Genomic DNA, 18,627 nt, shown 5'->3' on the forward strand with positions numbered 1-18,627 from the left:
GTCTGACTCTGTGAGACTCCATAGACGGCAGCCCACCAGACTCCCCCGTCCCTGGGATTCTCCAGGCAAGAACACGAGTGGGTTGCCATTTCCTCCCCCAGTGCATGAAAGTGAAAAGTGAAAGTGATGTCACTCAGTCATGTCCGACTCTTAGCGACCCCATGGACTGCGGCCTACCAGGCTCCTCCGCCCATGGGATTTTCCAGGCAAGAGTACTGGAGTGGGGTGCCACCGCCTTCTTTAAATGTGTACTTAATTTAAAAATGTATACTCCAAGCTCTAAGGTAACCACTAAACTGTTTAAAAGACATAGTTAATGTACTACAAGAGAGAAAATGGAATCGTAAAATGCTCAATTAAAACCAGAGATGGCATAATAGAAAACAGAAAATACAAAGCGTAGAAAACAGTAACAAACGTTAAAAGTACAGAGATGGAGAAAGACATGCCATGCTAACACTAACCAAAAGCAAGCCGACTTACCTTTAATTTCAGACAAAGCAGACTTCAGGGGAGATACTAAGGGATAAGAAAGAAAGAAAGTGAAAGTGAAGTTGCTCAGTCGTGTCCAACTCTTTGTGACCCTGTGGACTGTAGCCTATCAAGCTACTCTGTCCATGGGATTTTCCAGGCAAGGGATAAGAAGGGGCATTAAATAATGATAAATGGGCTAATTCTCCAAGAAAACAGTCTAAATCTCTATGCACCTAACAAAACAGTGTCAGTATGGGAAACTTAAAATATTACCCAATGTTTCACTTCATCCCAGGAGTACAACATTCCTAGATTCTAATTGTAAGCAGAAGAGTGGGTGGCATGGTTAAGAGACATATGACCAAAATGTTAAGAGTGGATCATGAAAGGATAGAGTAGTCCACGAAACAGTATCATTAAGATGACTAATGTGTGAAGCTGCTGATGTCTGATCAGGATTGAACTGTTACCAAATGCTTTTCCACATCTCACCTTAAAGGGTTTCTCTCCAGTATGAAGTCTGATGTTGAGTAAGATGAGTGCTCTGGCTAAATGCTTTACCACATTTGCTGTGTTCATAAGGTTTCTCTCCAGTATGAATTCAGTGATGTTCAGTAAGGGATGTGTTTTCAGGGAAGTCCTTCCTACATTCACTGCATGTATAGGGTTTTTCTCCAGTGTGAATCCTTTGGTGTTGTGTAAACACTGAGTGGGCACTGAATGCTTTTCCACATTCTTTACATTTATAAAGCTTTCCCCCAGTATGAATTCTCTGGTGTTGGGTAAGGTGTGTACTTCATCTGAATGCCTTCCCACAATCACTACACTTACAGGGTTTCACTCCCATGTGAATTCTCTGATGTTGTGTAAGAGATGAGATATCAGTGCAGGACTTCCCCCAATCAATGCATTCATAGCCTTTCTCCCACTGAATTCTTTGATGTTGAATAAAGGATGAGTAGTCACTGAAGGCTTTCCTATATTCATTACATATATTTCTCTCCTGTGTGAATTCTCTAATGCTGAACACATGAATTTACAGTGAATGCTTGCCTACAAATTTACAGGGTTTTTCTCCAGTATGAGTTCTCTGATATTCAGTAAGACACGAATTCTGGATAAATGCTTTCCCACAGTTATCACACTTATGAGGTTTCTCACCAATATGAATTCTTGATTAAAAAAAAAGTTTGAACGGTCACTGAAATTTTTTTCCAAAGCCACTACAATTATGTTTTCTTTTTAGAAGTTCTTTGACTTTTAACTGGAGATAAATTCCATTTGACATTTTTCCCAATTGGATCAAGTATACGTAGTTTCTCTTCTGAACAAATAATATGCTTTGGGATAAGTTTAGATCTTAGATCAAAACTTCTCTCAAATTCATTAAAAGTATGCCCATTTTCCTCACAAGATAGTTTTCACGGGCAACTATTATTTGCTGAAAACCACTGGTTTGGGCAAGAGATTTTTTTGTTGTTGAAATTTTGCCTATAGAGTTCTCTTTTTGCTTTTCTATCTTGGCCTCAAATTCAGAGATTCCTTCAAATATTCTTTGGACACAACTCCTCTGAGCCTTTCAATGATGACAGAAATGTTGCTGCTCACTCAAAAGTATAATCTACTGATCTCTTTGGTATCTGCTCTGGTCTTCATATCTGAGGGGAATAAAAAATTTATAAAAACATTTTCTGTGCTGGGGAACTGCACTCAGGATTTAAAAAAAAAAAATAACCTTACTAAATTAGAATGCATGTTTACAGTCTTGAAATCTTGGAAAATAATAAGCCAGTGGAATAGAGATAGAGACAGAAGTGGTAGGAAAGAAGCTGGCCCAATAGGCAAAGACTCTGAAAGCTGAAAAAAATGTTTTAAAGATGTAGAAGTTTAACCTCGTTTAAAGATAAACAAGTTTAGAACTAGAGAGGCTATGTGATTAACCTAAAGATACAGAAGTTATTAATGAGATGGTCAGATATAGAACTCAGGCTTTGTCCACTATACTACCACAATATCTGGAGACTGAACAGAGCTTAAACGAGAGAATGGACAGGTACCTCTTCAAAAAACAAATAGTGAAGGGGATGCGTGACGGTATTAGAAAATGCACAAGGATGAATGCCGTCAGAGTGACAGCACCTGGAGAGAAGCCATTAAGGAATGTAAAAACAGCACCCGAAAAAGCAACGTACAAAGGAATAATTACTGAGGCAGGTCTAAATCTGAATGGAACAGCAGGATTTAAGGCACTAAGGAGAGCTCCTTGGACAACATTTTTGAGACTGCATTCCTAAACATTCACCCCTAAGTTGCACATACAGATTTATCCCTCTCTGAATACGTGCCTCTAGAGACATCAACATCTCACCAGTTATCCGCAGTTCTTTCCTGGGCTGAGACTAATTTCAGAAACTGAGAATTCTGCTAATTGGAAAGGAAAATATGCAACAAAATAAAAACTGTCATTACTTAAATATCTGAAATATTTCAAGCATTATTAGTTTTTAAAAGGATATAATCTGAATCTCCCAAAAGTCTGTGTTGAAGGTCAAAGACTGACCTCCGGTCAACAGAAAAGACAAGATACCATACTAGAGAAGATACAGAGCCTGAGGAGGTGTTATCAAATTGGTTGAAAATGGAAGGGCAGTATGACAAGGTGATCTAAGATCACAGTTAACATTTGGGTGGAATCATTAAGTAGAGACACAGCATTTTCACCGATCATAAACATAAGAGATGTTCTGGTACCAAGAGAGGTAAGGCACTAGAGAATTGTTCCTTTCTCTCTTTTTTTTAAACAAATACAAACCTCTGAGAAACCCAAATGAATAGTCACTTAAATTGTGGAAGCTACTTTGCTTCCTTAATTAAAGATCTGCATACTCAATTTTCAGCAAGTGTTAAGAAATCTTAGAAAGGTGTAGATTATAGTGTACGGATAAATGCAAGTCCTTCACAAGGCCTCCAAAAAACAACTGCTTCAAGTCAAATTTGGGGTTTCCAAGCAAACATTTTGGCAAAGGCTCACCGTCTAGGGGTTGCAGGTTGCAGTCCTGAGCCTAAAATCTGGCCCACTGCACCAAGGCTGCTGTCACAACCAGGAAACTCTGGGTCCGTTCAGATCTCCTTTTAAGCACTTGACATTCCTTTCCCTTTCCACCTCTGCTCTTCCTGAGCCGAGAGGGTGCCCTGGGGCTCCGTGGCTTTTGAGAGACCTGGGGTCCAGCTCCCTGCCAAGCCCCAACGCCGAATGGCCGCTACTCCCGGTCGGAGTGGAGGCGGGACAGCACGGCCTTGGGCCACACCAACCTTATGTGAAACCAAGCTCCAGGCAGCCTTCCTCCGTCTGTGGCTACTCGCGCGACGCTCCCAGACCGCTTAGCCTTGCGGGCACAAGAGCCCCAGACAACTGAACTGCAACTCCCAGAATGCACCAGGCCAAGCCGCTTCCGTTTCCGTTCTCAGGGACTTCCCTTTCCCAGAAGTCCCTGAGAAATCCCCGCTTCTGCCTACCTCTCCCCCTGAGCTGAGCAGAGGGGGCGGTGTCGGAGGCGTCTCAGCCAACCAGGGCCGCAAGCCAGAATCTCCATGGTAACCGCCGAAGCCCCCTCACTTCGAAGATGCTCCCAGTGGAGGCAGAAGCTTCCCTCCGAGGTATGGGATTCTGGCCGGCGCGCCGCTTCTGGGGATTGGCGTGCGCTTGACAGCGGCCTCTCAGCGCTCAATAGAACAGGCCCTGGGAAGAAAAGACAATATAAAAACTTTACAGACGTTAGAGGACGCTGTGGTTCTTTGGATACTGTTTCTAACAAATTGTAAAAAGATATTTTTGAGAATCTAGGACAATGGAAGGAGGAGCTGGGTATTAGATAACATTAATGAGTGAACGTCACTTTTGGCATTTCTCAGCAGATACTTCAAAAGCCATCCAAAGGTTGACTGAGTTTGTTTTTAATCTGCCAAGAGCTCAGGCAGCCTGGAATGCTGAGTGAAGAATATGTGGCGCGGAAGAAATCCACGAAGTACTTCAGCCCCTGAAAACAATCAAGTCCTCGTTTCAGGGCCTTTGGAGCAGTAACAGTGGGGAGTCCTGTCCTGCTGTTTATTTTCTCATTCTCTCTCTCTGGCCAAGCTTGCACAGAGCATGATAGAACCCTATTGTAACTGCGAATGTTTGTTTTCTGATTACAAATGTGATAGCATGTTCATTACGCAAAATTTGAAAAATGCAGAAAAAGTATATACAGAAAAAATATACCAGGAAGAAATACTATTTTGGGCTGCAGGGATTATGGGCTTAAAAATATTTTTTATCTTCAGTTCAGTTCAGTCGCTCAGTTGTGTCCAACTCTTTGCGACCCCATGAATCGCAGCTCACCAGGCCTCCCTGTCCATCACCAAGTCCCAGAGTTTACCCAAACTCATGTCCATCGAGTCGGTGATGCCATCCAGCTATCTCATCCTCTGTCGTCCCCTTCTCCTCCTGCCCCCAATCCCTCCCAGCATCAGGGTCTTTTCCAATGAGTCAACTCTTCGCATTAGGTGGCCAAAGTATTGGAGTTTCAGCTTCAGCATCAGTCCTTCCAACAAACACCCAGGACTGATCTCCTTTAGGATGGACTGGTTGGATCTCCTTGCAGTCCAAAAGACTCTCAAGAGTCTTCTCCAACACCACAGTTCAAAAGCATCAATTCTTCAGTGCTCAGCTTTCATCACAGTCCAACTCACATCCATACATGACCACTGGGAAAACCATAGCCTTGACTAGACGGACCTTAGTCAGCAAAGTAATGTCTCTGCTTTTGAATATGCTATCTAGGTTGCTCATAACTTTCCTTCCAAGGAGTTAGTGTCTTTTAATTTCATGGCTGCAATCACCATCTGCAGTGATTTTGGAGCCCACCAAAATGAAGTCTGACACTGTTTCCACTGTTTCCCCATCTGTTTCCCATGAAGTGATGGGACCAGATGCCATGGTCTTCGTTTTCTGAATGTTGAGCTTTAAGCCAACTTTTCACTCTCCTCTTTCACTTTCATCAAGAGGCTTTTTAGTTCCTCTTCACTTTCTGCCATAAGGGTGGTGTCATTTGCGTATTTTTTATCTTATGTTTTTCCATATTTCCCAAATTTTCTGCCATGAATTAGAATTACTGCTGTGTCATAAAAAGTTTTTAAAATACATACTTTGCAATTTATAGAAAGGTCATATGGCAAGCATTACATCTACTCACAAAGTTAGGCATAGGGCGGGCATAGAAGCAGGTGATACTTCAGAGCTGATCACAAACAACTTCACAAATAGCAAAACTGGTATAAGATACAGAATATGGTATGCCATCAGTGACACAGCAAGATGAAAAAAATGGGAGAGTGTAGTTCAGAGTCAGTCGATGCTGGCACTTTACTGATAAGAAAAAGGGAACGTGCCAATTGCTAAGATGCTCAGGTGAGCTCAGAAGAAGTCAGCAAAATCACTGTCCTGTTGAGCAAGCCCCAATTGTCTACCCACAGAATCGTGAGCAAATAAATGACTGCATTAAGCCACTAAGATTTGGGTTTGTTAAGGAGGAAAAGCCGAACTAGCAAACACTTATCCCGACACTGTAAAGTCGTCTGCCCTTTCTCCCATGGATTTGAAGTCTTTCCAATACATCAAGTATGTTTTTATAGAATCAGGGATCTGTTCTTGGATTTCTGTTGTGGTCCCACTCCAGGCTGCTTTGTAACCCTCTGAACACATTCCAGGTGCCTTCAGTTGCAAGGTTTTGCTCTTCACACCTGGACCTCAGGAAATCAAGAATTTGATGGCCGTAGAGTACAAACACCACTCCTGATTTCAAATTTAGATTCTGAAAAGGGAGTTCTTTATCTAGCATCCTTGGCATACCCCTACAAGTGTTTTAAAAAACTTGGGCATGTGCATTTTCCTGTGTGATTTCCCCACATTTAAGCAGATTCTCATGGAGAAGGCAATGGCAGCCCACTCCAGTACTCTTGCCTGGAAAACCCCATGGATGGTGGAGCCTGGTAGGCTGCGGTCCATGGGGTTGCTAAGAGTCAGACACGACTGAGCAACTTCACTTTCACTTTTCACTTTCATGCATTGGAGAAGGAAATGGCAACCCACTCCAGTGTCCTTGCCTGGAGAATCCCAGGGACAGGGGAGCCTGGTGGGCTGCCGTCTATGGTGTCACACGGAGTCGGACACGACTGAAGTGACTTAGCAGCAGCAGCAAGCAGATTCTCAAAGTGTTTCTTGCCCTCCCCAAAATTGTTGAGCTGAGGCTAAAGGAAACTGGTGTGGTTTCTGGTCAGCCTCTCTTTGGGGGCACTGGGTGGCAGCAGAGGAAAGAGCAAACCCCAGCTCAGACTCACTGTAAGGCCGGGGAGGCCCCCTGCGTTCCTTCTGTGCTACAGATCTTAGCTGTGTTTGGCTGTTTTGTGGTTTATTGGTTTGTGTTGTCTCTTTCTCTCGCAGTGAGCATCATCAGGAAAGGCTTTGGATTCCAACACCTGGCTTTAGCGAAATGCCCCGAGCCTGGAATTAGAAGTGGGTTTAACAGAGGCACCCCACCACTGGGGTGTGGTCAGCAGTTGTGTATGGGATTCTGTGTGAGTTACTTAGTGCCTTAGGGCTCTGACTGGGGGATCAAGGCCCCTGACAGGCAAGATCATTAACACACACAGGGCCTGTTGCAAGGTGGGTGACTGGCTATAAAAACACAAATCCCTTTCCCCTTCATTGTAACCCCTTCCCTGAGGGCCACACAGTATTCCTCCTGGAACTATGGCCGGCACAGGAGGAAAAACACGAACTCTCCAACAGGCTCCAGGAACTTGAAATCTTGGGGTGCGGTGAGGGATGAGAACCCATTGGAAAATAATGAGGTGTTCACAACATGCCGTTTGTGCAGAAGCACCACAGCTGGTGTCAGTGGCCTAAATAGCAAACAGTGTCCTCAGAGCTGCAGGACTCAACTCGTCACTCTCGAGCACAGGCTGGAAGAAGCACCCTCTTAGCATTTGCCATCCAGGACTCATTCATACCTCTTTGTGCAAGGGGCAGCTGCTTTCGGCTTGATGAACACAGCAAGTCACCAGGGCAAGGGGTGGGCGGGGGCGCACAGAACACCTGAGGCAGTCAGTCCCGTGGCGGGAGGCCCCTTTCCATCAGTGCTGTGCTGTGCTTAGTCACTCAGTACTGTCCGACTCTGAGACCCCATGGACTGTAGCCCACCAGGCTCCTCTGTCCATGGGGATTTTTCCAGGCAGGAATACTGGAGTGGGTTGCCATGCCCACCTCCAGAGGATCTTCCCAACCCAGGGATGAACCTAGGTCTCCTGCACTGCAGGCAGATTCTTTACCGTCTGAGCCACCAGGGAAGCCCCAGAATACTGGAGTGGGTAGCCTATCCCTTCACCAAGGGAACTTCCTGATCCAGGAATTGAACCAGGTTCTCCTGCATTGCAGGTGGATTCTTTACCAGCTAAGCTACCAGGGAAGCCTAGTGAGGGCTGGACACATGAGGAACTTTGCTGCTGACTGGTCAATACCGTCCCTCAATCACCCAGCAGGTGTCTAGGAGCCAGGTGCAGCAGGGAAGAACCCCCCACTTTGGAAAAGGGTGCCAGTTCATACAACTCTACTCTGAACTTGTCTTAACACTAGCCCCTTGGCAGAGCTGCCCTAGACTCCCCCCAACACCAGACACAGCAGTGATGGGGAGGACAATTAGGTGAGCTTGGCCAGGAGGTAGAAGCAGGGTTTGAATGGAAGAAAAGAGGGTCTGTGAAGAAGGCAGGTGGGGCTGCACGTACAAAGGTCAGAGAAAGCCAGGTGGTCTGTATAGTTGGGCGCAGGCAGGGGCGGAGTGGGGGCTCAAAACACACCCCTCCAGGCAGGACACAGGCTCCAGAGCACCCCCACACTGTGGCCCTGACCATTCACTAATTTATCCATAACTCATGTTACTGAGCATCTCCAATGTACTGGCCATCACCCCGGGGCCTGGGAAAGCAGGAGGAAAATGTGTTCCATGAGCCCTGGGAGCTTCAGTCCTTGCAAGGAGGCAGATGATAGACAAGTAAGATGAGCTTTGGTGTGAATTAAGTGGGATGGGCCATGCACATGCCTGTGGGAAGAGCTTTCTAACAGATCGTGGGACGTGCAAAGGCCCTGAGGCAGGGGTGCTTGTCTGAGGAGAGTCACAGCCCAGAGTATCTGCAGAGCAGTGAGAATAGAGGGGACAACCAGGTTATGAGTATCATGAAGCTTTGGATTTCATTCTAAAGTGAGATGAGAGAAGAATGTCATGGCCAGGTCTTTCCGTGGCTGAGGGCAGCTGGAAGACAGCAGGAGAGGCTAGGAGACTCTTTACCTTAATCCAGGCCCTGGGGAGGTAGTTTAGACCAGTGGGAGGCAGGGTGATGGTAATATGTGATGTTGCTATTCAGTCGCTAAGTTGTATCCAACTCTTTGCAACCCTATGAAGGAGTAGGCCAGGCTTCTTCCCTGTCCTTCACCATCTCCCCGAGTTTGTTCAAATTCATGTCCATTGAGTCGGTGATGCCATCCAACCATCTCATCCTCCGTCATCAGGTGGCCAAAAGATTGGAGCTTCAGCTTCAGCATCAGTCCTTCCAATGAATATTCAGGGTTTATTTCCTTTGGGATTGACTGGTTTGATCTCCTTACAGTCCAAGGAACTCTCAAGAGTCTTCTTCAGCATCACAGTTCGAAAGCATCAATTCTTTGGCAGTGATGGGAGTGTGTGAGGGGAGTGCTGGGTTTGGAATACATTGTAAACGTAGAGCAGGAAGAAATCAAGGAAGGATGTGGGATTTGTGAGAAAGAGCCAAGCAGAGTTAACAGTGCGATTTGGCCTGAGCATTTAGAATAACATGGCCTCTTACTGAACGGGAAGCCCGAGGTTTCAGGATTGAATGGAGGGCTCTCCTTTGGATGTGACATGTGAGAGGTGACCTCAGAGTCTTCAACAGAGGAAGCAGCTGGAGCTGGGGAGAAGAGGAGCTCTGTGGGAAGACAGCAGGAAGTATGGGGGGCGAGACCACCTAAGGAGGTGAGCCCAGGGGCACCCAGCTTCCAAAGGTGGGGGTAGGTACCTCCTGCACAGGACCCCGAAGAGGTGCCATGAGCAAGGTCCTGAGACCAGGTGAGGAAGTGTTTAGGGGCTTACTGTAGCGCCATCAGGCTCTTATATGCCCTACCCCCACCTTCTCCCAGCACGGTGCAGAGTCTGGGATCTCTTGTTTGCCTCCCCTCCTCTCCTCGCCCCCTCCCCTCTGCTTATTGGGTTTCTGGCTGGAGTTCCCAAACAGGACAAGCAGGAAAAACTGGCCTGGTGGTGGCAGGGGGAGGAGGGGACATGGGTTTCTACTTGGCTACTGGGCTTTGAGGAGGGGAGGTTCCTGGGCCACTCTCTGGGATGTGGAAGTTTCAGGTGTGACCTCCAGGAAACTATCCCCCTGCCTATTATTTGAGAGCCTCTGTCTGCAGGGGCTCAGCCTCCTCCAAGAAACCCTTCCTCTCGGGGCCGCATGTAGAGAGATTCCAGCAGGGCACAGTCCATGAAGGGCAAATTAATTTTGTCGTTTGGATTTTTATTTCAAGAAAGAAGAAGAGATAAAGCATTGTACTTGTCACCTTTAGAAGCAGGCACACAGCACAGAAGCATGTTGTACGATGCACACAGCCTAATCAGCAGATCTGTTCTGGGCTGTGGTTGGTCCTGGCGGAGCATGGGGCTCAGGGTTAGAAATTCTGTGGAGGCCGCGGAAAGGGAGGTGGACAAGAATGCAGCAGTGGAGAGGGGGTGGGAAGAGAGCAGCTCACAACTCCCCAGAACGTCGGAGCAGGGGCTAGTGAGAGGCAGAGAAAGAAAGGCAGGCCTGGGACGGAGGGAAAGAAAACCAGAGCCTCAAGTGCAAAGGGACACACTTGGGAGGAGACTCCCCTTCTGAGTTTTGGCTCATTAGACGTGGTGTCCGTCTCTGGCTTTGGATCTGTCGACCACAGTGGTTCCTCTCCTTGGAAGGTTCCTATAAAGACAGCTGAGCGCCGAAGAATTGATGCTTTTGAGTTGTGGTGTTGGAGAAGACTCTTGAGAGTCCCTTGGACTGCAAGGAGATCCAACCAGCCCATCCTAAAGGAGATCAGTCCTGGGTGTTCATTGGAAGGATTGATGCTGAAGCTGAAACTCCAATACTTTGGCCACCTGATGCGAAGAGCTGACTCATTTGAGAAGACCCTGATGCTGGGAGGGACTGGGGGCAGGAGGAGAAGGGGACGACAGAGGATGAGATGGTTGGATGGTATCACCAACTCGATGGACATGAGTTTGGGTAAACTCCGGGAGTTGGTGATAGACAGGGAGGCCTGGCGTGCTGCAGTTCTTGGGGTCTCAAAGAGTGGGACATGACTGAGTGACTGAACTGAGCTGAACTGAAACTGTTTCTTGACCTCAACCTCCACTTGGGGGGTCCCTCCACAGGGACATTGTGTGTTGGGGGAGACAGAGCAAACTCAGGCCTGGTTCCCTGGCACCTCTTCTCCTCCAGGCCTCATCCTGGGCCTGCTGAGTCCTGTCCCAGCAAAGAATCCCCCACCCTTGAAGCTATCCGAGTTCCTCTTAGTAATTTGCATTTGCATCCTCACCTGGCCATGGGCTGTAACACTTCACTCTGTCTTTGTTATACTGAGTTGAAGTCAGTTTCTTCCCACATTTGCCAGAGTCTTGAATAAAGTCTCTTGCACTTTCTAACAAGTGTCCAGTGAATAATTTGTCCTTAACAAGCGTTGCGAGAGGGCAACCGTGAGTGTCTAGTGGGGGCCTGGCGGGAGTGAGAGTTGTGTACACAGTTGTGTATATTCCCTTGTGTAGCCAAAGAAGTGGTGGGACAGGTGAGGGTTAGCCTCAAGGCATGAACCCCAAAGCTGGGCGCCATATTGGAACACTGGGGGATGCCCAGAAGTGGCACTAGTTGAATAGGCACTATTGGAAGAGCAAGAGGCCTGCTTGGACAGGAGAAGCAGCATCTCAGACAGGGTAGCTGGTGGGGTGACACTGGGGTCCCTTGGGTAGCACCACCGACTCCAGTTCTCAGAGGGGCTGCAGGAGGGCAGCGTTCACAGCCTGTCTCCCCTCTGCCCCTCCCTTCTTCCTGGTTCTTCCCTTTCACTCTCGTAACAGGGAAACCATGTTTTGCATCCTTTGCCAGGATCATTTGGAGTCAGGTGCCTGACTTTAACAGAGAAGGCAATGGCACCCCACTCCAGTACTCTTGCCTGGAAAATCCCATGGATGGAGGAGCCTGGTGGGCTGCCATCTATGGGGTCGACAGAGTTGGACACGACTAAAGCAACTTAGCAGCAGCAGCAGCAGCAGCCTGACTTTAAAGGTGATGCAGGAAACGTGCTTCGTGTCACTCAGAAAGTCACCAACACATGCTCCTTCCCAGTGATGAGGCCTCAAGTGTTTTCCCCTGGGTTTCTGGACCTTGTAGGCAAAGCTGGGTCTCCACCTGTCTGACCTCTGATGTATTTCTGAGGCCCAGAGACCCAGGGAGAGTGTGATGATCTGAAGCATGTGTCTGGTTAACCCCTCGTTAACATGTCTGAAATGCAGTGTCTTAGAGCTGCCGCGCCAGCCATCACAGGCATCCACCTGGCCCACCTGGCTCTGACCTGCCTGTGCCTGGGGTGGGCTTTCCTCCAGGAGTCAGCTCTGGACATTGCTGGACGGATGGAGCACCTGGGCCTCATCCTTGTTCTCCTCCCCTGTCCAGCCCTTCCCCAGGGTGTGAAATCTGGTATTTTTCATCTCCAAGCAGCAATCCAGGTAAGGCAAAAAACCATTCTCTGGAGCTGGGTAGAGAAACTAGATGGGTGAAGTAATGAGTTGAAATGGACTTGAGTAAGTGCCAAGTTGTAGCTGAGTGTCCTGGAGACTGGAGATCTGGTTCAATTAAGCTTTAATGTATTTTTTTAGGTGAACTGTTAACACTGTTGTATTTAGTTAAGAGTCAGCTTTTACAAAGAATGACACCAGGCTCCTGAATAACAAAGGAGCAAGACCCGGGAACGCCCCCAGTGTGAGTGTGTTGGGGGCGGGGGGTAGGGCGGGGCTGCTGTCACCTGGGTGTGGAGGAGCTGTGGCTGAGCAGAGGCAGCGGGAATGCAGAAGCCCAGAGGCAGAGAGATTGTGCAGCTTGGTGAAAAGGCAATGTACTATCTGGAGTGGAGTTCGAGGTACACACTCAAGCCACACAAAACTTGCAGCAGGTTCCTCCAAATATTCTTTCGCACCCTCTGCAGCCTGTTCGCTGACTTGGGGTGTCCTGCCAAGGGTCACCTCTTGGACTAGAGATCAGGCCATGTCCTTGGAGCTCTGGGTGCGTCCAGGAATCAGCTGACCCATTCCATAGGAGCCTATGTCCTTACCTGAACCCTGCTTTATCAAGGAGATGCCTCAGCTCTGAGGCCTGCAGAGGATTGGGGCAGGAGCAGGGTTGGGAGGTTTAGCCGGTCACCGTGGCTCAGCGTCCAGCCCTCCTGCGCTCGCCCATTTCCAAGAGGAAGTCTGGGAACGGAGCCCAGCTCCTGGCGCCAAAGCTTTGCTTCTGCCCTTCCTGACTCGAGAAATTGGGGGCCAGGTCCCTGGCCTTGCCAGCCTACACCCCTACTCACTGTCTTGAACCTGCTGAGGGGCTCCGGGAACCTGGGCTAATGCCCAGGGCTTGTGCCAGGCGCACACCGAGGCTCCTCGTGGCCAGCAGGTGGCGATGCAGGAGCGCTGGAAGGGCAGCGGGCTGGGCTTCCTCCCTGTGGGACCCCCCCACTCCCTGCAGCCTTTGCTGCAGCCCCAGGTGGTTGCTGAGGCTCCTCGGCTGGCTAGGGAGTGTGCACTCAGGGTGAGTGGTCAGGCTGCGGTGCTGGGAGGGCTGGGTGAACCAACGCAGAGGCCAAAGCTCTGGGAAGCCCTCCACCTCGTCCCTGTGTTTTCTGCCCTCCCTGTTTGATGCTTCAGGGGTGGTTTCACTTAAGCAACCTGGTCAGCCCTTGATGCCTGTTTCGTGGATGAGAGAGTAGAGGCTCAGGTCAGGGGCAGAACCCAGGGTGCACACATGGTGTCCCTGAATGGGCCGAGGCAGAAAGTCAGCATGTTCTTGCCACTTCTGTTCTAAGCCCTGGAGTCTCAGGTCAGCCTGGGGTCCTCGGTCTCCAGCCTGTCCATCAGGCCAAGGGTGTGTGCAGGGCTGGCAGGGTGGGTGTCTTTGAGCATGCAGGGGTGTGAGGTGTGGATGTGTTCCCTGTGAGTGAGTGTCTGGGTGTATCTCACAGTGTGTATGTGTGTGTGTCTATGTGTCTGTGTATCCGAGTGTGCAAGCAGTTCCTGGGTCCTGTAAGCTTCATCTCTTCCTCGGTCTAAGATACTTAGACAAGTTGTCTCACAAATGCACTGGCAAAATGGGTCCAAACCATTTCCTCTGCTCAACGGGAGCACCCAGTATCTGCAGGTGGAGATGTCCCCACCCTTCACCTGACTTCACTCACCCTGTCCCCGCTGACCCTGGAGGTGCCCCCGGGATGGTGACCATTCTAGGAAGGAGATGCTCGGTGAAACTCATCAACTCCCCGTTGCTTCTAGGAAACAGTAGTAACTCTGTTCATATTCAGCAAGTCCAAGTTGCCTCTGCTTGGAGGTCATGCGGCCAGGCTTCCTGGTGCCAGCGGGTGACTCAGCTCGAGAAGGCACCCCACCCACCCACAGCCCTCAGAGGCTGGCCACATCCCACCTCCGCAGGCCCAGCACGCGGGTTCTGTTCCCTGGCTGCGTCACCCAACCTCCTGGGGAACATCTCACCTCCCACTACCCTATCCTGGGGATACATGGGGTGTGTCTTGATTAAGACAAGCTGGGCACTGGTAGCAGCTGACTAAAGGAGCTGAGCAACTTGAGAAGTAACAGCCATCAGACACGCCAATGGCCCTGGCAGGTCGAAGGATGAGAGAGGAGGGCTGGAGGGCTGGAGGGCTGGAGGGCTGCAGAGCCGGGACTTGGGGGCCGTGGGGCCCGGCCAGCTGCTGGCCTCTCCTGGGATTTATAATGTCAGTTGGCACCCCTGCAAACCTGTGTGGGAGCAGGAATGCTGAGTCACAGGCCCTTGGTCAGCTTGTAGAGACGTTTTAACACGAGCAACATGAAAGATCCTGCTAAGAGAGAGGACCCTGGGTGTGTGCATTTTGACAGAAAGAGGCTCAGTGGGGACAAAGGGCCATGAGTAGAAACCTGAGCGGGCCCACAGGTCCCACTAGTGTGCCTATAAAGTGAAAGTCTGGAGGTGCTCCCAAGAGTGCCCTATCTGTGCCCAGTTAGACTGCCCTGAATGTCCCCGTGGGCAGCGAGCAGGTCCCCAGGCTTAGAGTGCCCTATGGACCTGCTCTGGGGCCGTCTTTGCAGACAGTGAAACTTACCTGCTCTCAGGGCAGGGCTGAGCCCCAACCTACCTGTTCTGATCATCCCAGGTGAGGGTCCAGAGCTCCTGCAGGCAGTGTGTGAGTGGTGTGCGAGGCCTTGCCCAGAGCACCCACCCTTGGTCCAGACCCTTGTCACTCAGATGTCCAGTTGCCCAGGCCCCTGCCCACACCCTCCCAGGAGGACTCTCAACAATGGTTCTTGGCTGCATGTCCTGTGTTCCAGCTCAGCTTAGATGTGCTCCAACCAGGTGGCACAGAGCAGGCTGCTCTCCAGGTAATGCAGGAAGGGGTGTCTGAGCCCAGAGTATTAACCCTCCTCTGCATAGACGAGAAAACTGCTACCCCACTGGTGCGGTGCTCTGCATTCCTCAGACTTAGGAAGCCTCCTGTGATCCTGGTTGCCCCAGTTGTCCCCTTCTGGCCTCTAGAAAGATCTCCCATACCCCCACTCCACCCCCTGCCCTTGTTGTTTAGTCACTAAGTCGTGTCCTACTGTTTTGTGGCCCCATGGACTGTAGCCTCGGAGAAGGCAATGGCACCCCACTCCAGTACTCTTACCTGGAAAATCGCATGGGCGGAGGAGCCTGGTGGGCTGCAGTCCATGGGGTTGCTAAGAGTCAGGCACGACTGAGCAACTTCACTTTCGCTTTTCACTTTCATGCATTGGAGAAGGAAATGGCAACCCACTCCAGTGTTCTTGCCTGGAGAATCCCAGGGATGGGGGAGCCTGGTGGGCTGCCATCTATGGGGTCGCACAGAGTCGGACACGACTGAGGTGACTTAGCAGCAGCAGCAGCTGGACTGTAGCCTGCCAGGCTCCTCTGTCCATGGGATTTCCTAGGCAAGAATATTTTAGAGTGGGTTGCCATTTCCTTCTCCAGGGGACCTTCCTGACCCAGGGATCGATGTCTCTGGGTCATCGATATCCATTAGCAGGACAGTTCCATTAGCATTAGCAGGTGGATTCTTTACCACTGAGCCACCAGGGAAACCCACCCTCTGCCCTACTTCCAGCCAAAGTCCACTCAGGGGCCCCAAAGGGATGCTCAGCCCCAATACCATCTCCATCAGACTAACAGAAGTCAGAAGTCGGTGCTGATGGCCTGGCCTCTCTTTCAGAAAGATGGGTGGGTGTACTGGTGAGAAGCGAACCCTCTGGTTTCCATTCAAAGCCGTTTGGTCCACATGAACTCAGCAGGAACTGGCTGCATTCTTGTTCACAGCACAAAGCGAGATGCCCCAGGGCGCTCTGCAGACTTCACCTCCAGAGATTCCATCCCCCTGCCCTGGTAGCAGTTGAAGCCCCCACACCCAGGCTGCTCTGGCTTTGAGGGTCCCTGGTAGGTTCTGATGGGCCTCAGCCCTTGAGGGGTTGGGAGCCCTGCAGAGGAGGATGTGATCAGCACTGTGAGTCCTGCTCCTCTGTGTTGGGTCCGTGAGAGCTGAGACAGCAGAGGAAGGGCTAGGCTGAGGGAGCTGCTTGTGGACGGGGCCGGCCGCCCCCCTCCAACCTCCCCACTGCTGGCTGCCGCCTTGACCCACTGCTGCCCCAAGTCTAAGGCCTCTTTGTTGACAAGCCGCCGTTCTCTTGCTCCAGCCCTAATCCAGCTCCAATTAGAGGGAGAACATGTGCTTTGGCTGAATGGCCCGGCTGGTGGCAGAGCCCGAAGGCCTACTCACCCGCTGGCCGGCTGGCCTCGCACAGGGGCCCTGCCTTGGTTTGAGGAACATGGCTATGAGAGCCGTGGTCACTCCATACAGAAACCAGAGTGCCCGAGGGGCACCTCTGCAGGCTCCAGGCACCGCACCCTGTCTGCAGCCAGAGAGAAGGGGATGGAAGGAGTGAGTATGTCTGCAGGACGGAGGAGGGTCAGGTCACACCAGCCGGTGGGTCAGGAGTGGGGCAGCCTCTGCCTCTAGGCAAGGAGGACTTGGAGGGGCTCTGCCCAGGTTGCCAGGAGAGGGTCTCCTCCAGCAGGAAAACTGACTTTTCAGTGAAGTCCTAGCTTCTGGAGGCACAAGTTGGGGAGGAGGCAGTGATAATCAGGGAGGGGTCATGCTAGGGTCTTATCAATGTCACCACAGCCTCGCCCACCCAGAGCACCTAACATGATGCTTCCAGCCACTCTGGGTGGGATGGGCTGCCCTCACATTGTCTCATAGCCCCTGGCCAGGAGGCAGGCAGCCCATCTTTTCCGGATGCCAAGCTTTCCCTGGTGGCTCAGATGGTTAAGCATTTGTTAAGCTTCCCAGGTGGCATGAATGGAAAAGAACCTGCCTGCCAATGCAGGAGGACATAAGAGATGTGGGTTGGATCCCTGGGTCGGGAAGATCCCCTAGAGAAGGGAATGGCAATCCACTCCAGTACTATTGCCTGGAAAATCCCATGGACAGAGGAGCATGGTAGGCTACATGTAGTCCATGGGGTTGCAAAGAGTCGGACACGATTAGCGACTTCACTTCAAGCTTGCCCTGCCTGGGCCTGTCCTGCCCTGATGGCTTCTGTGGCATCTCATTCGCTGCTGTGTGGCATCAGGCAAGTTCCTCAACCTCTCTGTGTCTGAATTTCTTCACCTGTAAAATGGGCACAATTGCAGGACTAGCAGCCCAGGAACCGTTAAAGGCTCTTCCTTCCCGGAGCCAGGCCGGTCCATGAACTCTGTGGTGTGAGCCCAGGAGGACGAGGAGGTGGTGGCCAGCTGTGGCAGACATACATTCCGTGGAAGAAGCCTTTGGGGAGAGCTCCTTCCACATTCTGAGCTTTCTTCCTTTTGTGCATTAGTAAGTTGGCACAGTAATAGCCAGAGCTTCCTAGACCTACGTAATGCAGGCTCAGAGCCTTAAATGATAGGCTCTGGGGCAGAATTGAGCAGCCTCTGAGGTTCAAGGATGAGCCCCTAAATAGTGAGTGGTCAGCCTGGGGCAGGCAGTTGAGGATGCGGTGCTTGAAAAACAATGGAGAAATAGACGACAAGGGAAGAAAGGGATGAGGATCGGCTGGGTGGAATACCTAGAGGGAAGGCCAAGACCACCCCCAGCTCTAGCCTCTGTGGCTGCCCAACCCGGTTCTGGTGGTTCCGGTTTGTATGTTAGTCGCTCAGCCGTGTCTGACTCTTTTCGACCTCTTGGACTGCAGCCTGCCAGACTCCTCCGTCCATGGGATTCTCTAGGCAAGAATGCTGGAGTGGGTTGCCATTCTTTTCTCCAGGTGATCTTCCCAACCCAGGGATCGAACCCAGGTCTCCTGCATTGCAGACAGATTCTTTACTGTCTGAGCCACCAGGGAAGCCCTGCCTGGAGTCTGACCTTATTAAAGTTTGTGTTGCTCAGAGATCCTCTGCAGGCAGTTCCACAGAGTCCTGAACTGTGAGGACCAGCCTCATAGGACCAAGATTCACGTTCACAGAGACTGGCTCTGACCAGTGCATTGGTCCTCTCTGGGGGAGCTGGGAGCCTGGGGAAGATTTTCAGTTTCTAACTGTGTTCAGATGTTGTGTCTTGCCAGTAAACACTTTAAAAAGAAAGCTAGCTATTCCAATATTTACCATCTAGTCAAGTCCATGGCCAGAGAGGGCAGCATGGACAGGCAGGAACTGGGCCTGCAAGATAAAAACTTCGAGGCTGAGCCGAAAGGCATCCAGGTGGACGTTGAT

Source organism: Budorcas taxicolor, chromosome 19 (genome assembly GCF_023091745.1).
Source record: "Budorcas taxicolor isolate Tak-1 chromosome 19, Takin1.1, whole genome shotgun sequence".
Taxonomy (NCBI): Eukaryota; Metazoa; Chordata; class Mammalia; order Artiodactyla; family Bovidae; genus Budorcas; species Budorcas taxicolor.